Source organism: Lagenorhynchus albirostris, chromosome 15, assembly GCF_949774975.1.
Source record: "Lagenorhynchus albirostris chromosome 15, mLagAlb1.1, whole genome shotgun sequence".
Lineage (NCBI taxonomy): Eukaryota > Metazoa > Chordata > Mammalia > Artiodactyla > Delphinidae > Lagenorhynchus > Lagenorhynchus albirostris.
In genome coordinates, this window is record NC_083109.1 from 73,246,174 (window position 1) to 73,265,576 (window position 19,403).

Here is a 19,403-nt window from a genome sequence, read left to right on the forward strand (position 1 = left end):
CCTGAGAGTCTGGTGAATTTACTAGAATATGTCTTGGCAGTGGTTGTTTGAGTCAAGTATTCTTAGATGCGTATGGTGTATATATAGTTTCAGATATTTTTTTCTTCAATTTGGGAACATTTCTGGAATTTTTTTACATACTTTCTTGATTTTATACATATTTTATACCAAGATATATATACCTTGATTTTTTTATCTATTTTCTTGATTTTTGCCCCCCCCCTTTTTTTTTTTTTTTTTTTTGCGGTACGCGGGCCTCTCACTGCCGTGGCCTCTCCCGTTGTGGAGCACAGGCTCCGGACGCGCAGGCTCAGCGGCCATGGCTCACGGGCCCAGCCGCTCCGCGGCATGTGGGATCTTCCCGGACCGGGGCACGAACCTGTGTCCCCTGCATCGGCAGGTGGACTCTCAACCACTGTGCCACCAGGGAAGCCCTATTTTCTTGATTTTTATATTTATTCTGTTCATTTGCTTCACTTCTCTGCTTCAGAGACTTCTATATTCTGTATTAGTTCTTTGCCTATCTTCCATATTTGTCATTTTCATTCAGATCATTTTGCTCTCTTCTATGATTTCTTTTTTTTAAAAAATAAATTTGTTTATTTTATTTTTGACCACACTGGGTCTTCATTGCTGCACGTGGGCTTTCTCTAGTGTGGGGAGCGGGCTCTACTCTTCGTTGTGGTGTGCAGGCTTCTCATTGTGGTGGCTTCTCTTGTTGCAGAGCATGGGCTCTAGGCATGTGGGCTTCAGTAGTTGTGGCACATGGGCTTAGTAGTTGTGGCGCGCAGGCTGTAGAGTACAGGCTCAGTAGTTGTGGTGCACGGCCTAGTTGCTCCACGGCATGTGGGATCTTCCCAAAGCTGGGCTCAAACCCGTGTCCCCTGCATTGGCAGTTCTTAACCACTGCACCACCAGTGAAGCCCTCTTCTATGATTTCTTTAAAAAATTTCCTCCTATTTTCCTTAAGACATTTTTTTTAATTGCATTTATTTGGTCTTATGTTTCTTCTAATTTAGTCTTCATTTTTTCCCCTTCTAATTTTTACTCTGAGTAAAGTAAAACTCTTATTTATGAGTTTTTGTAACTTTATTTACTGTGGTTCATTCATGTCATGTATCATTTCTTATTAATTTTTAGCTGGTTTTAAAATAGTAGGTTGCAATTTGAGCTGTTTCGTGTGCATGTATTTCTGGTGTGCTCATTAGCTTATAGAAATGTTATACTCTTTTTTTTTTTTAATAATAACCTTGTATGAAATTTGACCCCAATAATTTTCTGCTGTTTATTTTTATATGAAATTACTTTTCTGGAACTTTTAGAAGGAGTTGTGTGGTTCAGGATGGTTTTACAAACTTCACAAACGTCCCTCTTTTGTTGTTTTCATATAATATTTAAAAATATGGTGGCTTGCTGACTCTGTTCCCCTCCCACTCTTTTTTTTAGACCAAGGATTGGCAAAGGCCACCTGTTTTTTTGTAAATAAGGTTTTATTAGACCACAGCCCTGCTCATTCATTTACATATGTTTATGGCTGCTCTCAGGCCAAATCTGCAAAATTGAGGAGTTGCAACATGGACCGTGTAGCCTACAAGCCAAAAATATTATGGTCTAGCCCTTTAAGGCCCTGATTTAGACCTCTTCTTTCTTTGTCTCTCTATTGTCCCTGTTTTGCTCAATTTTGACTTTCTTTGTCTCTCTATTGTCCCTGTATTGCTCAATTTTGACTTTATCCCTCACAGTGTCTTCTCACTGTGAGGCACTGTCAAGGAAGCCAGTCAGTTTAGAGAGTTCAAAGGGACCCACACTGCTTCAGACCTTAGTACCCCTTACATTTAAAAAATTGTGGTAAAATATACATATAACATAAAATTTATCATTTTAACCATTTTTAGTTTAACAATTCAGTATATTCACAGTGTTGTGCAATCATCACCACTGTATATTTTCAGAACTTTTTTATCACCCCAAACTAAAACTCTGTACCCATTAAACAGTAATTCCCCATTCCCTCTCTTTCTCTAGCCCCTGGTAACCTCTATTCTACTTTCTGTCTCTATGAATTTGCCTATTCTAAGCACTTAATGTCCTTCAGTGTCTGCTTTATTCTACTAAGCATAATGTTTTCAAGATCATCCATGTTGTAGTAGGTATCAGAATTTTGTTCCTTTTTATGACTGAATAATATTCCATTGTATGTATATATCACATTTTGTTGATCCATTCATTTATTGATGGACACTTCAGTTGTTTCTGCCTTTGAACATTGGTGTACAAATATCTGTCTGAGTCCCTGCTTTCAATTCTTTTGAGTATATATCTAGAAGTGGAATTGCTGGATTATACAGTAATTCTATTTTAACGTTTTTGGTGTTTGTGTGTCTTTTTTTTTTTTTTGGTTGCACTGTGCTTGCAGAATCTCAGCCCCCCGACCAGGGATTGAACCCGGGCCATGGCAGGGAAAGCCTGGAATCCTAACCATTAGGCCACCCGAGAACTCCCTGTTTTTAACTTTTTGAAGAACTGTCACAGTGGCTTTTCCATTTTTCCACAGTGGCAGCACCATTTTATATTCCTACCAGCAGTGCACTTGGATTCCAGTTTCTCTACATCCTTGGCCAACATTTGTGTTTTTCAGTTCTGCTTTTGTTTTAGTAACAGCCATCCTCAGGAGTATTAAGCGTCATCTCATTGTGGTTTTGATTTGCATTTCCCTAATGATTAGTGATGTTGAGTATCTTTTCATGTGCTTATTGAGCACTTGTGTTTCTTCTTTGGATATATGTCTGTTTGAGTCCTTTGAATTGTATTTGTTGTTGAGTTGCAGAAGTTCAGTTCTTTATGTATTTTGGGTATTAATTCCTTATCAGATATATGATTTGCAAATATTTACTCCCATTTGTGTGTTATCTTTTCACTCTCTTGATAGTGTCCTTTGATTGTTTTCCCTTTTAGAATTAATAAATAATTTATGGAGAGATATTTTAAGATTATGTAAATATCCTCTTCCTCATCAGACTTTCACTCACTAATTCAAGCATCTATCAGTGATTCTTTCCTGAATCAATGGCTACTATTTTTGCACACCAACCATGTTCCAGATACTGCGCTACGTGCCTACCATGCATTATCCCTATGTCATAGATGAGGAAACTGAAGCTGAATAGGTGAAATAACAGTGTAAGGACTCCTAGCAAGCAGTAGAAATGGTAGTAGACTCAGGACTGTCTGCTCCAGAGCTAGAGCTCATGTGCTAGAGCTTGGGAAGCAAGCGTTAGCTGGAAACTTGGGGCTCCAAGCATCACGTCTATTGAGCTAGCCTGTTTTTGATGCTCCTTCCTTGTGTTTCCCAAACACCCGCGACCTTGAGAGGGGGAAGGACAGGCAGACTTCAGGGCTATGGGCTGTGACGTGCTGGGTGTGTTCTGCAGTCAGGAACCAATCCCCTGATAGAGTACCAGCTACCCAGACTGATCTGCTTACAGTTTATTGGGTCACTGTGTATCTGCAGTGTTCTGCAGGTATGGTTGAGTCAGTAGCTGGGCTCACAGAACCAGAAGTCCCAAGTTGTCCTTTCAATGATAGGGGTGGGGGAGGTGGTCTTAGTAACCTGGCAGGTTCTGGGTTAAACACTCCCCCTCTTTCCTCCTCTGGGGCCTTAGCTGGGAGGAACAGAACATAGGCAGGGTGGAGTCCTGGGGCAGGGAGCCAGAGCCCTGAGTCATAGGGAAACCAAGGAGTCAGGGTGAGGGCACCCTGTTGAGCCAGAAAACCTAGAGGAAAGCCATGATCTGACTGCTGTGAGGAGGGAGAAGTCAGCACATGCAGGTGAGGTCACAGGAGGGATCACAGTCAGAAATGGAGCCAAGAACAAGCTCCACTGGGTCAGGATCACATGAGGTTGGTATAGGAGATGCTGAACCTGTGTCTGGAGATCTCCACTGTGGGAGGCTTATTCTCCAGGGCTGACAGTGGCCTAAGCCACACAAGGCCAGGTGTGTGCATTAGTCACAGGTGCCTTATTGGATCAGGCTTCGTGGTGGACATTCACCTCTCCAGCTACAATTGGGCATCTCCAATAGGCCCATACCCACCTCCACTGCCTGGGATTCAGCCTCTGTATCCTATCAGCTGGGGTCACCTAGCTCAGCTCCTCATCTGCTGTGATTACTCAGTCAGACCCCAACCCTCTCTTGGATGAAAACTGCATTCTTCATGAGCTTGACTCTCAGACACTTCCCGTGTACTGGCATTTTTTTGTTTTGTTTGTTTTTGTTTTTTTAACCATCCAGAAATAATTCCAAGCTTACAAAAAGTTGCAAAAATAAAAGCAGCACAATATAAAAATATGCATTTTTCCCCAAAACCATCTTAAAGTGAGTTAAATACATCATGACTCTTGACACCTAAATACTATATAATTAATTATTGCTAGTGTTTTCTCCCTTACAATGAATAAGCAGTGCTGGGAGACCATGCAAATTTTCCTTAACAAAATTGCCCCCTAGATTGAGCATCCCCTGATTCTTCCCTAATCCAGTCTTTACCGCAATGGTAAAAAACGGGTTTGCTGACTCCAGCACTTCCTCCACATCTTCCATTCTGCCCTCAAAACCCCATTTTTTCAAAAGTGCTGCCTTACTTCCTGGGTGGGGTTCCAAGCCTATCTTGTACCAGGCCTGGACTCAGTCATTTCAGCGAGGAGCATGACTCCTTGTAGTGGTGAAGATATCAGAGATCAAGTTCAGAGAACTGGGTGTCCTCATTGCTACTGGAGTGCCTTTGCTTCCTGGCTCTTTGAATGGACAGAGCTAGGAAATATATGCTTGTGTATGCACATGTACATACATACACATATTTGCATATTCATACATATGTATAATATCAACATGCATATATATATTTTAGAAATCATGAATTTACACTGATACCTCCTCACAGAGTTATTTCTTGCTTTGCCCACTCTGTATTTATATGTCCCTCCCTCAGTAAGAATCCTGGCTCCCAACCGTATCAACATATTTGCTCAATCCTATATTACATCTAAAGTGGTTTATTACATCCAAGATGGTTTCTGAATTACTTTGCCCACACCATTACAAACAGCAGACCTACCAAAAGGAGTTCAGGATTTGTTTCCAATTCTTCCCCCTCCCGCCACACCCCTGCCCCCAGTTGAGGGTATGTAGTCAAATACTGTGTTAAGTTACTTGAGTTGATTCTTCTTTTCTTTTTAGTGTGGTTATGGTGCTTATTTGATTATTTCCATTGTTTCAGTTTGCTTTCAGTTTTAACTTACCTCCTTTCCATTCTTATTGATTTAATTTTATTTTTGAATGTGTGACATATTACTATACTTTCAAAAGTCAAATCTATAAAAAAAGGTATGCTCAGAGGACTATCACTTCCACCTATTCTCCTCCGCCCCTTGTAGGTAACCAATGACATTGTTTCCTGATTTATCCTTCTTATGTTTTATTTCGTAATGATAATCAGTTATACGTATATTTTTCTTATTTTCCCTTCACTCTCGAGCAAAAGTTAGCATACTATATATGTGTGATATAATAAGAAATATATTTGGTCTTTGTTCCCAGTTCCTTGCACAGAGCTCCTGAGACCCTTGAGATTTCCTGAGTGATGGGATTATCTTTAGTTACTCATAAGGAGCCCATTTTTTTGAGCACACCTGAGTTTATGCTAATGAGATGATATAGTGTGGAGCCCCTAGATAGCTTCAGGATGGGGCTGGTCACCAGAAAGACCAAGTGATTAGAAGGTTGGAACTTTCAGCCATGCCCACCAACCAGCCCTCCTTCTAGCAGTTGTTCTGGCCAGAGCCCACCTGGATCACACATGAGCCAGGATAAGAGGCCTGAACAGTTTGGGGCTCTAACTCAGCCTCTGGTTACCAGGAATGGGAGAGAACCTTACAGTCCATCAGGAACTTTCTTGGCACTGACAGTGTGGGAACAGCGGTGAAGGCTATAAACAATGTCTTGGAGAATGAGGGTTGGGGCAGCCCCATGAGGTATCTTGAGTAAAGGACAACTACGATTGGGCTGTTCTGAGTGGCTGAATCCTGTCTATACTTTTGTGCAAGAACATACACCTCACATGCCCTTTAATACTCTCTCTGGTTTTCAGCCTCCTTTGAGTGACCTGGCCCTTGCTCTTGGAAGCCATGCTGGTGAGTGCCTAGCAGGAGTACAAGCCCTAGGCCAGATGAATCCAGGTTCTGCTGTTTACTTGTTGCAGGACCTTGAAATTACTTAACTTCCTTATCTTTCCATCTATGAAATGTGAATAATCAGAGTAACTACCTCCTGGGATATTAGCGGGGGTGTTATCAAATGAAATCGTGTTCACAGAGGGCTAATGCATTCCTGGCAGAGTCAGTGTCCAGCAAATATTAGCTTTCTGAGTTTATGTCTTGGTTCATTTCTGGCTTTGTGCCCCAAGTTCTTCTTGGCTTTCCTGTGGTCCTTAGTGTTAGCCTCATCCTTGGTGTCAGCATCCTTGAGTCCAAATGGGAATGGGGAGCAGTCAGTCTCTCAATCTGTCCTGTCCTCTGGGTCAAGGCTTTAAAAAAAATTTTTTTAACTAAAACTCACAGCAAAATATACAGTTAATATCAGCATATGGACATATATACATATATATGTAACTGAAACCAAAGTTTTATGAAACAGTCCTTATCTTTACTATGTACAATGTTCTCTTATAATTTTCTCTTCTATTGTATTCTAGTCTGTCCTTTTAAACAAATATGTTGATTATGCCTCCATGCAATCTCATGACTCACTAATGGGTTAGCACCCATAGTTTGAAAAGCATTGCTGAGAACTCTTCTGTCTCTGTCTTCAAATAGGGAATTAAAAAATGAGAAGAAAGGCTTCCCTGGTGGCACAGTGGTTGAGAGTCCACCTGCCCATGCCGGGGACACGGGTTCGTGCCCCGGTCCGGGAAGATCCCACAAGCTGTGGAGCGACTAGGCCCGTGAGCCATGGCTGCTGAGCCTGCACATCCGGAGCCTGTGCTCCACAACAGGAGAGGCCACAGCAGTGAGAGAGGCCCGCGTACCGCAAAAAAAAAAGAAAAAGAAAAAAAGTCAATAGAAAAAATATATATAAGAACAAAAAATATATATTTCCTCCAAGTAGATTTAATTAATTCAACAGACCTATAGTAGGATATATAATTGTTTCACCATTACTCCTTCCCTTCCCTGCAAGGTGATTATATATACCTTCTTGCTAAGTGGTCCATTGTGAGGTTTGGCCATGTTACTTCTTATGGCTTTTGGCAAGTGAGCAGGAATGACTCATATAATGTCTGAGCAGAAACTTTAAAAGCAAAAAATTGCATAGTTTGGCTTGGTCTCTAGTGATTTTGCCCTCTGCTATGAGAAAAGTGTGTTTCAGATAGGTCTGTTCCTTTGGGCTGGGTCCCAGAGTGAGAAAGTACACAGATCCAAAGTGCAGCCTATCCTCAGCCCTCGTGTAACATGAAAAACAAATATTTGTTGTTATAAGCCACTGAGATTTGGGGTTGTTTGTTACTGCAGCAAAAGCTGACTATTCCAAGAAGCAACTTAATGAAAAAAAAAAAAAGAGAAAAAACCCAAAGCATTCTTTTGAACATTTAAACAATACAAAAATATATAAAGTAAAACATAAAGTTCCCTTTCACCAACTCCCTGCTCCTTCAGGAGTCATCATTGGTAACATTTTGGTGCATGTCCTTTCAGAGAAGGAAATTTTTGAAATGGTTGTTTTCTAATCTTAATGAGATAAAATTAGTACACGATTTCCCATATCGTGTTTTATCGCCTGTTTATTTACATATGGCTGCTTTCACACTAAAATAGCAGAGTTGAGTATTGCAACAGAGACGGTAATGCCTAACATATTTACTGTCTGGCCCTTCACAGAAGAAATGTGCTGACCCTTGACCTAAGTTTACCAAATGTTGACATTTGGCATTTTGTAACTTTTGTTTTTATTTCTCTCTCTTTTATATATGGATTTTTCCCCTAAACTATTTAAAATAAAGTGTAGATATCATGACACTTTATATATTTCAGTATGTATTTCCTAAGAATAAGTGTACTCTTATACATAACCTGTCAACTCTAATTTAAATATAATAGCCAGTTATTTTACTAGCAAAAGTGAGTTTATTTGGGAATAGCAGAGGAATTGAAATTTGGGATATGTGAACCATGGTGGACAACAGGCAAGTCCAGAGAATAAGGAAGGGAGACTTGCTTTTATAGGGAAAAGCAGGGAATTGTGAAGGGCTTGTGATAACCAAAGAGTCCATTGGAGGAAGCTGGTAGGTCAAAGTATGGAGCGTTCTCACAGGTTGGGCTACTACAGTCTCTAATTGCCTGGGTTGTCATGGGTGGAGAGAAGTTTTCTTCTTGTGCTGGATAGTAAAGTAGAGGCATCTTCCTGTCAGAGATGTAGGTATATATCTCTTCCTGTTTGGAGCAATCAATGATGCGTGGTGGGGCATGAGAGCTTCCCCTACAGGCCTGTCCCAACTCCAGTTTTAGCTGAGGTTTCTTTAATTGTTTCCACATTTCCCCCTTTTGATCAAAATCTTTCCTGGAAAGCATTGCTGATCAAGAGTCAGGATCTCTGCACGTAGTGGTTTGTCCCTCGGTGCCAGGAAGGATCTTCCCTGGTTGTTATGTCCCATGTGGGAGGGAAGTACACAAATCAGAAACCTCTTGAGTCTCTATTTGAGTAACAAGGAAAGGTGGTAGGAAGAACTCTCAGGCATTTCTTGTTTAAAGTCCATATTTAGTCAAGGTTGTAAGTGCTAGAAATTACCTCAAAGTGCTGAACTAGCTCATCTTATTAGGCATGTCATTTTTGCAAAGGTTCAACAAGCAATAGGTACAGAACTTAACAAACAGGACCACAGATCATTATAAAATGATACTGAATTATCTTTTTGATCAAAGTAACAAAGATTTCAAAGACAAATAGAAAATGTTACATAGTTGTAAGGGAGACTTAGCTCTTTTAATATTGAGAAGATTTCTTAACTAATCAGAGACTTGACTAAGACAACATGAAGCACAGGAAATAATTTTGGTAAAATAGAAATCTCTGTTTTCTAAGCCGATTACTTAAAGGTAAGGAAAAACCTTTCACAATTTTTTGTCAGGAGTAGATCAATATTCCAAGAAAATCTTGTTCTTTTAGCAAATGAAAGAAAATTGTTTTAGTTTTATATAAGTACACCACTGATTTTAAAGCTTAGTCTCAAAACCTTTATAATCTTCACCAGCTTGACCACACATAAAGTTTCTTTTTTCAAAGATTCTTTTTCCACAAATCTTCTACAACTTACTATTTCCATTTAGCTTTGTCCTGTCTTTCCTCTTTCCTATTCTGAAACAATCAGCCTTATTTTAGGACAAAATTACTTTCTTTCCCTCAACAAAATTTTCATTCCTCATACCTTTTAATGCCAAAAGCACATATTCTTCTTTCCTTGCATACAGAGTTATTTTCCCTTATTATTCCTAGTAACTTCACTAGAACGGTCTGTTATTGACAAATTTCTGCATACATTTCATAATTCCTAAAACCATGTTTTCCCCACAGTAAAATTTCCAAAATATGGCATGCTTACCAATAGATCCAACTATCTTTAATTCCTTTGTAAAGGAAGCCCAAAGTGAATGAACCCATTTTTAGTAATGTTTCAGTATTTTATCTTACTTGGGAATGATGTAGATATTTAATGATTACCCATCATTTAACATAGCAAAACTGTAAGATTCCAAGTTACCAAAAAGATTTGGGGAAGCTACCTAAAAGCATTACTTATAAACCTTTATCTCATTCACATCCAATTTACTTGTTTTCAACAGTCATGTTTAGATCACTCACAAAACTTTTTATCATACCAAGTTATTTTTCTTGCTGACAAATTTTGTAACAAAGATAACATGAACTTATCTGACCAGTAAGCTCAGGTAGAATAAAAATGGTATGCCTGCATTATTTTCAGTGTTGATAACTCCAAAGATATGCCTATTTTAATTAAATCCCAAACTAGCTTTCATTCACCAACATTAATCTCAGATCATGTAAACCTGAAAAGCACCTGGTCCAGTCTCTGTTATATTTTAACTCATATAAGTGCTTGTTTGTTTTTAAACCAATTAAATAGAGCTCTTTTATAAATTAATTTTAGCAATACCATCTACAGGTAGAAAAGGAAAAAACAAAACCCACACATCTATAACACATATATACACATAGACACAAATGAAAATACAGACAGATGCAAACAGGAACCTTCTAGGTTTGTTTTAAATTTTAGCCGTGTCTCAGATACAAACTCAAAAGAATAGTTAGATCCAAATTGTGTCTCTGGCATGCTGTAAGAATGCTTTTAGAGCTGTTTATGGGTGGAGTCAATTTGTCTTTTAGAAGCTTCTGCATACCAATCAAAGAATGCATTTTATTGTCTCCCTAGGAGTTTGGAGTTCTCTCTTTTAAGGGTGCTCCGTAAGTTGGACTTCTTTTTTTTTTTTTTTTTGAGGTACGCGGGCCTCTCACTGTTGGGGCCTCTCCCGTTGTGGAGCACAGGCTCCGGACGCGCAGGCTCAGCGGCCATGGCTCATGGGCCTAGCCGCTCTGCAGCATGTGGGATCTTCCCAGACCGGGGCACGAACCCGTGTCCCCTGCATCGGCAGGCGGACTCTCAACCACTGCGCCACCAGTGAAGCCCTGGACTTATTTAAAACAAGGTTCCCCCTTTTGAACAGGGTGGGGTGACTTACCAAAAAGCTTCAACAGACAGACAAACAGAAAGCAACTTTTCTCCTATTATCAAAAATCTAGGGCAGTTGATATTTAAATCCTTCCTTCTAGTTGTTTATTTGCTCCAGATAACTTAGAAACAGTAACTAGGGGTTTAGCATTTGGATCCTCAGAGGGTTCGATTTTAAAGGGGCTGGTTTTCCCAGAGGAAAGAGGAAAGTGTCATTGGGGGTGGGGCCAGAGCACAAGGTGGAGTCTGAGACAAAGGGGGCAGAGAAGACACACAAGATGGCCCCGAGAGAAAGAACCTGGGGGAGGGGAACACAAGAAGTATGAGGTTTCAGAAGTCATTTTGTTCTTTTCTCTCTTTTTTTTTTTTTTTTTGGGCCATACTGTGCAGCATGTGGGATGTGGGATCTTAGCTCCCCAACCAGTCACCAAACCCACACCCCCCCGCATTGGAAGCCCGGCGTCTTAACCACTGGAACACCAAGGAAGTCCTAGTCATTTTGTTCTTTTCTACTTTTTCGGTTGTTTCTGCCAATTTAGAAACGGTATCTTGCAAAGAGGTAATTTTAGAGTTTTGTGTGTATTTGGAAGCTTCCAGGTACCAATAAAAATAAATATACCATTTGTTTTGTTTAATTTTAAAACTATGGACCTCCAATTTAGTCTTATTAAAAAAAATGAGTTTGGGAAGACTGAAAACTACCCATAATGGCCACTGTAATTCTGAATTACCTTTAGTTTTCTCAGTCCACTTAATTAAAAATGTGCATGTGGGGAGCCCATAGTTTTTAAACATGAAACCAGCTGGAGTTCCCAAAGGAGGGCTGCCCTCAGAGCATTTAGATGGCCAGGGTCTCATTTTCTTAAGTTCTCCTGGAAACCCAAGAAAGTTGCTAGAGTCCTAACCCAGATTCCAAAAGGACTAAAACAAAATCTTATATCCCAGTTAGCTTGGTCCCCAAAAGAGGACCTCACTGCCATGCTCCAGAAAGCAACTGAGTACTCACCAAGGATGAAGCCTTGAGCCAGAAAGAACAAAACCTTTCCAGATCCCAAATGAAGTCCGAGAGCTCAAAATGCAAAAAGAGTGGAGCTTGGAAACCAAGATGAGACTCCAAACTGAAAGCAGGTGGTGACCCACAGAAGCAATGAGCATAAAGGGCTTGGTTCAGGTACCTCATTCAGTTCTGGGAGCCATCATCTCTCAGGTCCACCTCCTTTGGACCCCACTTCTGACACCAAATATGTCAACTTTAATAATATAATAGCCAGCTATTTTACCAGCAAAAGTGAGTTTATTTAGGGATAGCAGAGGAATTCCAATTTGGAACGTGTGAACTACAGCACACCATAGGCAAATCCAGAGAACAAGGAAGGGGAACTTGCTTTTATGGGGAAAAGTGGGGAGTTGAGAGGGTCTGTGATAACCAAAGAATCCATTGGAGGAAGCTGGGAGTCCAAAGTATGGTGGCTTCTCATTGGTTGGACTGCTAGTCTTTGATTAGCTGGGCTGTCACGGGGCAGAGAGATGTCTTCTTCTCCCTGCTGGATAGTAGTGTAGAGGCACCTTCCGGTGGGAGGTGTAGGTGAGGTTTTTTCCTGTTTGGAGCAATTGATGATGCATGGTGGTCATGAGAGCTCCCCCTACAGGCCTGTCCCAACTCCAATTTTAGCTGAGTTTAAGAAAATTAATTTCACAAACCACATTATAATTATCACACCTGGAGCATTTAACATTGATACAATTCTACTAATATTCAGATTTCCCCAAAATTGTCCTGAAAATGTCCTTTATAGCCTTTTCCCCCTCAAGTCAGTATGTAATTAGAGATTATACAGTGCATTTAGTTATCATGTCTCTTTAGTTGCCTTTAATCTAGAACAGTTCTCAGTCTTTTTAGACTCCCGTGAAACTTTTTGACAAGGTTCCATTGCGGAGCACAGGCTCCGGACGCGCAGGCTCAGCGGCCATGGCTCACGGGCCCAGCCGCTCCACGGCATGTGGGATCTTCCCAGACCGGGGCACGAACCCGTGTCCCCTGCATCGGCAGGCAGACTCTCAACCACTGCGCCACTAGGGAAGCCCTTTGACGAGTTTTTGAAGAGTCTGAGCAGCTGTTCTTCAGACTGTCAATTTGGATTTGTCTGTTTTTTGCCACCGCAGTATGAGATTCAGGTTAATCAGTTTTTGGCAGAAATTCTACATAGGTGATATCGTGTTCTTATCAGAAGGCTTATGCTGTCACTTTGACTAATTATTTGTGATGTTAAGTTGTGTCACTTGTTTGCCTAGTGTCTGCCAGATTTCTCTGCCATAAAGGTCATTTTTCCCCCTTTATAACTAGTAAGTCATCTGTGGGGAAATTCTTTGAGCTGTGTGGGAAAACCTATTCCCCAACAACATTTTGCCCCGTGGTTTTGGCTCCACTGATGACTCTTTCCTGAATCAATTGTTGTCATGTAGGATGTAAATGGACATCAATGTTTAAAATGGTACCCAAGTGATTTTAAAGTGCAGCAGCATTGGGAATTGCTAGACCGGTGCTTCTTAATCTGTGTTTACGAATCCCCTGGGGATCTTGTTATAATGAAAATTTGGATTCAGCAAGACTGAAGTAGAGGTAAGATTAAGTATTTCTAACAAATTCCCAGGTGCTGCTGGTGCTACTGGTCCACATGGACCACACGTTAAATATCAAGGTCCTCTAGACTCCAGACAATACATACAGTTCATTCTGGATACATCTCTTCCCTAATGTAGTTTTTCCCAGTGTGTCATTCAAGATTCTCAGTTACATCAGAACACACTCTAGCTTGTCTGCACAGAAAAGGTATTTATCAGTCAGCATTGGGGAACTCTCAGAACTCCTTGGCACTGAGCTCCGAGGAACAGTGCCCAGACACGTTGCAGAACTGACCTAATGAGGGAACCAGTCTTCCCACTGCTGGGCACTGAGCCCATCGGCACTGATGCTAGGGATGTAAACCAACTGTGACCACTACTGCACCAGCACCAATGCCACATTGATGCCGCATGGCACGGCCAAAAAAAAACAACCCTGTAATAATGTGTGATCCCAGATGAGAATAAATATTTGGGGTATACTTGTCATATATATATATGTATATATGTAATATGTGTATATATATTTGTATTTATATATAGGGAAAAAAGGACTTAGATCCAGGCCTTTACATCAACGTTAGCCAGAGCCAGTTGGGATGACCAAGCCCAGAGTCAGTGTGGGAGGGCATCAGAACAGGGCTTGGATAGAGGGAATCCTTTGCTGTAAGAGTCTACCTCAAATATGTTCTCATCTTTTTTTTTTTTTTTTTTCTGGCCGTGCCATGTGGCATGCGGGATCCTAACCAGAGATCGAAACTGCGCCTCCTGCAGTGGAAGTGCAGAGTCTTAACCACTGGACTGCCAGGGAAGTCCCTCATCTATGATTTTTTTTTTTTTTGGCGGTACGCGGGCCTCTCACTGTTGTGGCCTCTCCCGTCGTGGAGCACAGGCTCCGGACGCGCAGGCTCAGCGGCCATGGCTCACGGGCCCAGCCGCTCCGCAGCATGTGGGATCCTCCCAGACCGGGGCACGAACCCGTGTCCCCTGCATCGGCAGGCAGACTCTCAACCGCTGCACCACCAGGGAAGCCCCCCTCATCTATGATTTTTAAGAACTGTATGTTAATAAGACCAGAAGGAACTGTCAGAATGTTATTAGTGATTATCTCTGTTTGGTAGTTGTCTTTCCATTTTAGTACTTTGTTGTGCATTCCAAGGTGTTTGTAATAAGTATTTTTTTTTTTATCTTTGGAAAAAATTGTTTGAAGAATGGAAAGAAAGAGAGAGAAAGAAAGAAAAAGAAAGAATGAGAAGGAAGGAAAGGTGTGAGGGAGGAAGAGAGAAAGAAAGAGGAAGGGAGAGGAAGTGAGGGAGGAAAGGAAGAAATAACTGAAATTGATTTACAGCTAGAAGGCTGGTTGCTTTCCTGGGGCTGAATTTTCCAGAAGAGCAACCTGAGAAGTGCAATACAATCTGAGTGGCATGTTTCTCTCTTCCTCCTCACCCACTCCTGTGTTGCTGGATCTGCAGAGCACCACAAATAGCATCTAGTCCAGTTCTTGTGTTCAGCATCCCCTTGAACAGACTTCTGCTCTAAGCGTCTATGTATTGTGACTTTTGGCTTTGCCCAGAGCTTTGGATGGACTATTCCAATCCAAGCTGTGAGACTGGAGAACTATGCTGATGGGGGATTCCTTTGATGTGGAGCAGGATGGAGTGAGAGAAGGGGTAGCCAGGATCTCCTGATGTTTCTGTTAGAGCCTGAGCTCCTTCTTTTTTTCTTTTTTATAAATTTATTTATTTATTTTTGGTGGCGTTGGGTCTTCGTTGCTGTCCGTAGGCTTTCTCTAGTTGCGGCGGGTGGGGGCTACTCTTCGTTGTGGTGCGCAGGCTTCTCATTGCAGTGGCTTCTCTTGTGGAGCACGGGCTCTAGGCAAACAGGCTTCAGTAGGTGTGGCACGTGGGCTCAGTAGTTGTGGCTCGCAGGCTCTAGAGCGCAGGCTCAGTAGTTGTGGCACACGGGCTTAGTTGCTCCGTGGCATGTGGGATCTTCCTGGACCAGGGATTGAACCCGTGTCCCTGCATTGGCAGGCGGATTCTTAACCTCGGCACCACCAGGGAAGCCCCGAGCCTGAGCTGCTTCTAGCTGAGGCTGGGACAAACCTTCAGAGCTGGTTTGAAGTGGGAGGTGGAGTGAGAGGGCCTGACTGTTATCCTCTGATGTCAGTCAGTCCTTAGATGAGGGCTGCCTGAGGTGAGGATGTGACCTTGGGTAAGGTGGCTCTCCTCAGCTGAGGCTACTATTCTTGAAGGTGGCTGAGGCTTATCCATGGGGGTCGCTCTGAGGTAGTTTGTGCTTCATTCCTGAAAGGGGATCTTCGTTTCTGAAGGGGGATCACAGTGACCCCCATGAATTCACAGAACAGTATATTGATATGAAACTAGGGAAGAATAGGATGAGAAGACATAAGAGGAAGCAGTGGGGAAGGAGGCAGGAAATGGTGTCTTGTTTAAGTGGGGGCTCTTTTACCCACCACAGCACAGGCCCTAGGCCAGGCTCACTCACCTAGGAGAGAACCTGGTTTCACCCTTGACGCTGGTTCTGTCTGTCTGTCTTCTTCCGTCTTCACCCACAATCCAGGCCTGCAGGTTTCTCAAACATTCTGCTCCAAGGGACCTGTGCTCAAGGGTCTTTGGTACGTTTGGGACTCCAGGTCTGTTTAGCATCTGGCCTCCCTGGGCCACTCAGAGCTACTCCCTTGGGTACACTGCTTCATCCCGGGAACCCCACCAGGGCACATTACAGACATTCTTGGCTTGCAGGACCCAGGCTGAGGACTCTGTTTTTATCTGAAGAAACACTGCCTCTCCTCATCTTGCTTCTGAAAAAAAGAAAAAAAAAAAAAAAGGAGAAAGAAAATATATTTTATGGGATTATCCTTTTAAAAACAAAAGGCGCTGGGAGCCATGGAGATGTGATAGTTGGATCTCCCTCAAGAAAGAACGTGTCCTTCAGCTGCCAGGTGTGCAGGTAGCTGTCAGCCTCCAGCTGTCTGCATCTCACGATCTGCCTCAGCTTTCACACTGAGGCCAGGGTCTTACTGGGCAGCCCCAGACCATGATACGTATGACAGGGACACTAGGACCTGGATATTTTTGCCCAACATACGATTCGTCTATGGGCTATCTTTACTCCCTATCAAGAAAATGAAAAGATAACCCACAGAATGGAAGAAAATATTTGCAAATCTTATGTCTGATAAGTGACTTGTCTGCAGAATATATAAAGAATTCTTACAGTGCAATGATAATAAAAAAAAAACAAATAACTCAATTAAAATATAGGCAAAAAAGGATCTGAATAGACTTTTCTCCAAGGAAGAAATACAAATGGCCCAAGGGCACGTGAAAAGATGTTCAACATCATTAGCCACCAGGGAAATGCAAATCAAAACCACAATGAGATACCACTTCATATGACCAAGATGGCTAATCAGAAAAACACATGAGTGTTGATGAGGATGTGGAGAAAGTGGAAACCTCAGACACTGTGGGTGGCAGTGTGAAATGGTGCAGCTACGTGGAAAACAGTCTGGCAGGTCCTGAAATGACTGAACATAGGGTTACCATATGACCCAGCAATTCCACTCCTACATACATCCCCATGAGAAATGAAGACATATGTCCACACAAAAACTTGTACACAAATATCACAGCAGCATTATTCACAATAGCTAAAAGGTGGAAACAACCCAAATGTCCATCAAGTGAGGAATGGATAAACAAAATGTAGCATACCCATACAATGAAATGTTATTTGGCCATAAAAAGGAATGCAGTGCTGATACGTGCTACAACATGGATAAACCTTGAAAACATTATGCTAAGTGAAAGGAGCCAGTTACAAAAGACCATATATTATATTATTCCATTTGTATGAAATGTCTATAATAGGGAAATTTATAGAGACAGAGAGTAGATTAATGTTTGCTTAGGACTAGAGGGAGATGGAGGATGAGGGGTAATAATTAAAGGTACAGGATTTAGTTTTTGGAGGTGCTGAAGTTGTTCTAAAATCGACTATGGTGATGGTTGCGCAAATATCTGAATATACTAAAAACCATTGAATGGTATGCTTTAAATGGGTGAATTGTATGGAATGTGAATTACATCTCTATAAAGCTGTTTTTTTTTTTTTTAAAGAATACAGTGTGAAGAGAACTGTGGTCACAGGGGCATACATAGAGTGCTGTGACAGCAAATCTAGAAAAAACAGAAAAAAAATAGCCAGACCACCCCAGGCTAGGATGGTCAAGGAAAGTGTTTCAGTGAGGCCCCGAAAACCTGGTGGGACTTAAGAAGAGGTGAGAGGATTCTCAGGGTGAAGACTGTAATCTGGGACCCAGGTGGGAAGCCTGAAGTGGGGAATGGAGTCTGAGTAGTTAACTTTTGAGTAGCTAGCTTGGACATGGAATACAAAAAAGGGAAGAGAGAAAAGGGAAACGGGAAAGTTCTTATTTGAGCACTACTGCTGTGAGTTGGTTTCGGATTTGTGGAATGTTTAAAGCCAGATCTTTGAGGCTTGGGTACTTGGGTGAGTTCTCCAAGGAATCCTTTTCTACAGTCACTAGATGTGAAGCAAACACACCTCTCCTTCTAGAAAATTCTCTCCCCAAATTTTCCTCCTTAAATCTAATTGCCAACCTTTTTAGACCTTTGACGGGGCAAAGAGTTAAGACTAAAGTAACTACATTTCAGAAACCTTATAAATTCTGTATTTGGTTTTAGCCCAGGGTTCCTCAGCCTCAGAGCCACAATTTGGTTGGATAATTCTTTGCTGTGGGCACTGTCCATGCACTGTAGGATGTTTAGCAGTGTCCCTGGCCCCTACCAGCTAGGTGGTTAACACCCTCCACTTCCAGTTGACAAGCAAAAACATATCCAGACATTTCTCACTGCCAGATGTCCCCTGGGGGTGTTGATGACAAAATCGCCCCGGGTTAAGAGCCACTGACCCAGCCCCCTTGCTACTCAAAGTGTGGACCATGGACCAGTACCATAAGCATCATCTGGGAACTTGTTAGAAATGTAAATTGTCAGGCCCCCACCCTAGACCTGCTGAATCAGATCTGCACTTGAACAAGATGTGTGATTTGTATGCTCATTAAAATGAGAAGCCTGGTCTAGTACACGGCGGCATGCGGGATCTTAGTTCCCTGACCAGGGATCAAATCCGTGCTTCCTGCAGTGGAAGTGTGGAGTCTTAACCACTGGACCGCCAGGGAAGTCCCGAAACTGACATTTTTAACATAAAAAGAAAAAAAAAATATCAAAGCCATGGCCTGGCCTTACTGGCACAGTATTCTCTTGCACTGGCCCTTAACTCGGGGCTCGCATTAGAATCTCCACAACCTTCCCCAGACTACATGGGTCTAGGCCCCAGATTCTGATTCAGTGGGTTCAGGGCCTATGACTTTTGAGACGTCTCTCCAGGTGATGTGTTCTCAGTTAAGGTCCCCTGGGCTAACTTTACCGGGTACTTAGCTGCTTCCTTCCAAATCAACTATCCAAGTTGCAGAATCTCTTGAAAGAGAATAATTGGCTACCAAAAGAGCCCTGGCCATGTTTCAGAAGCACAGGGGAAATAGGGTCATACTTGAATTCTGGAGTGGAATCTTCTCAGGCCTCCAAACCTGGGGAACTGTTGTCTCTGGGAGTCGCCAGTTGCCGAATCCCCTTCTCTTGCCTGGAGGACCCAGGGAGCTGCTCTTTCTGTCATCACTTCCTGCATTGCACACACCCCTGCTGAAACTCTGGCCACCAAGCTCAGGCATAGCATTCCTTCCAAGAATACCCAGGCTCTCTTAATTTCCTCTGTGTCCTCGGACAAGAGTGGCTGGAAAAAGTGACAGGGCGGGCTTTCTTGGAAAGCAATCTGGCCTGCATCAGCATTAATGAGTAAAATGTGTTCTCATGTGGCTATTCCCCAACAGACAGCACATTCCCAAGCTATTTTAACTCATCGGTTCAGAAATTCTA

General features: G+C 42.1%; 1 protein-coding gene across 1 annotated transcript in view; it reads left to right on the forward strand.

Annotated features, from left to right (window-relative positions):
- TPST1 (tyrosylprotein sulfotransferase 1) overlaps positions 1-19,403 on the forward strand; it is a 165,866-nt gene that overhangs the window by 12,909 nt on the left and 133,554 nt on the right. The gene's annotated exons all lie outside the window — the stretch shown is intronic.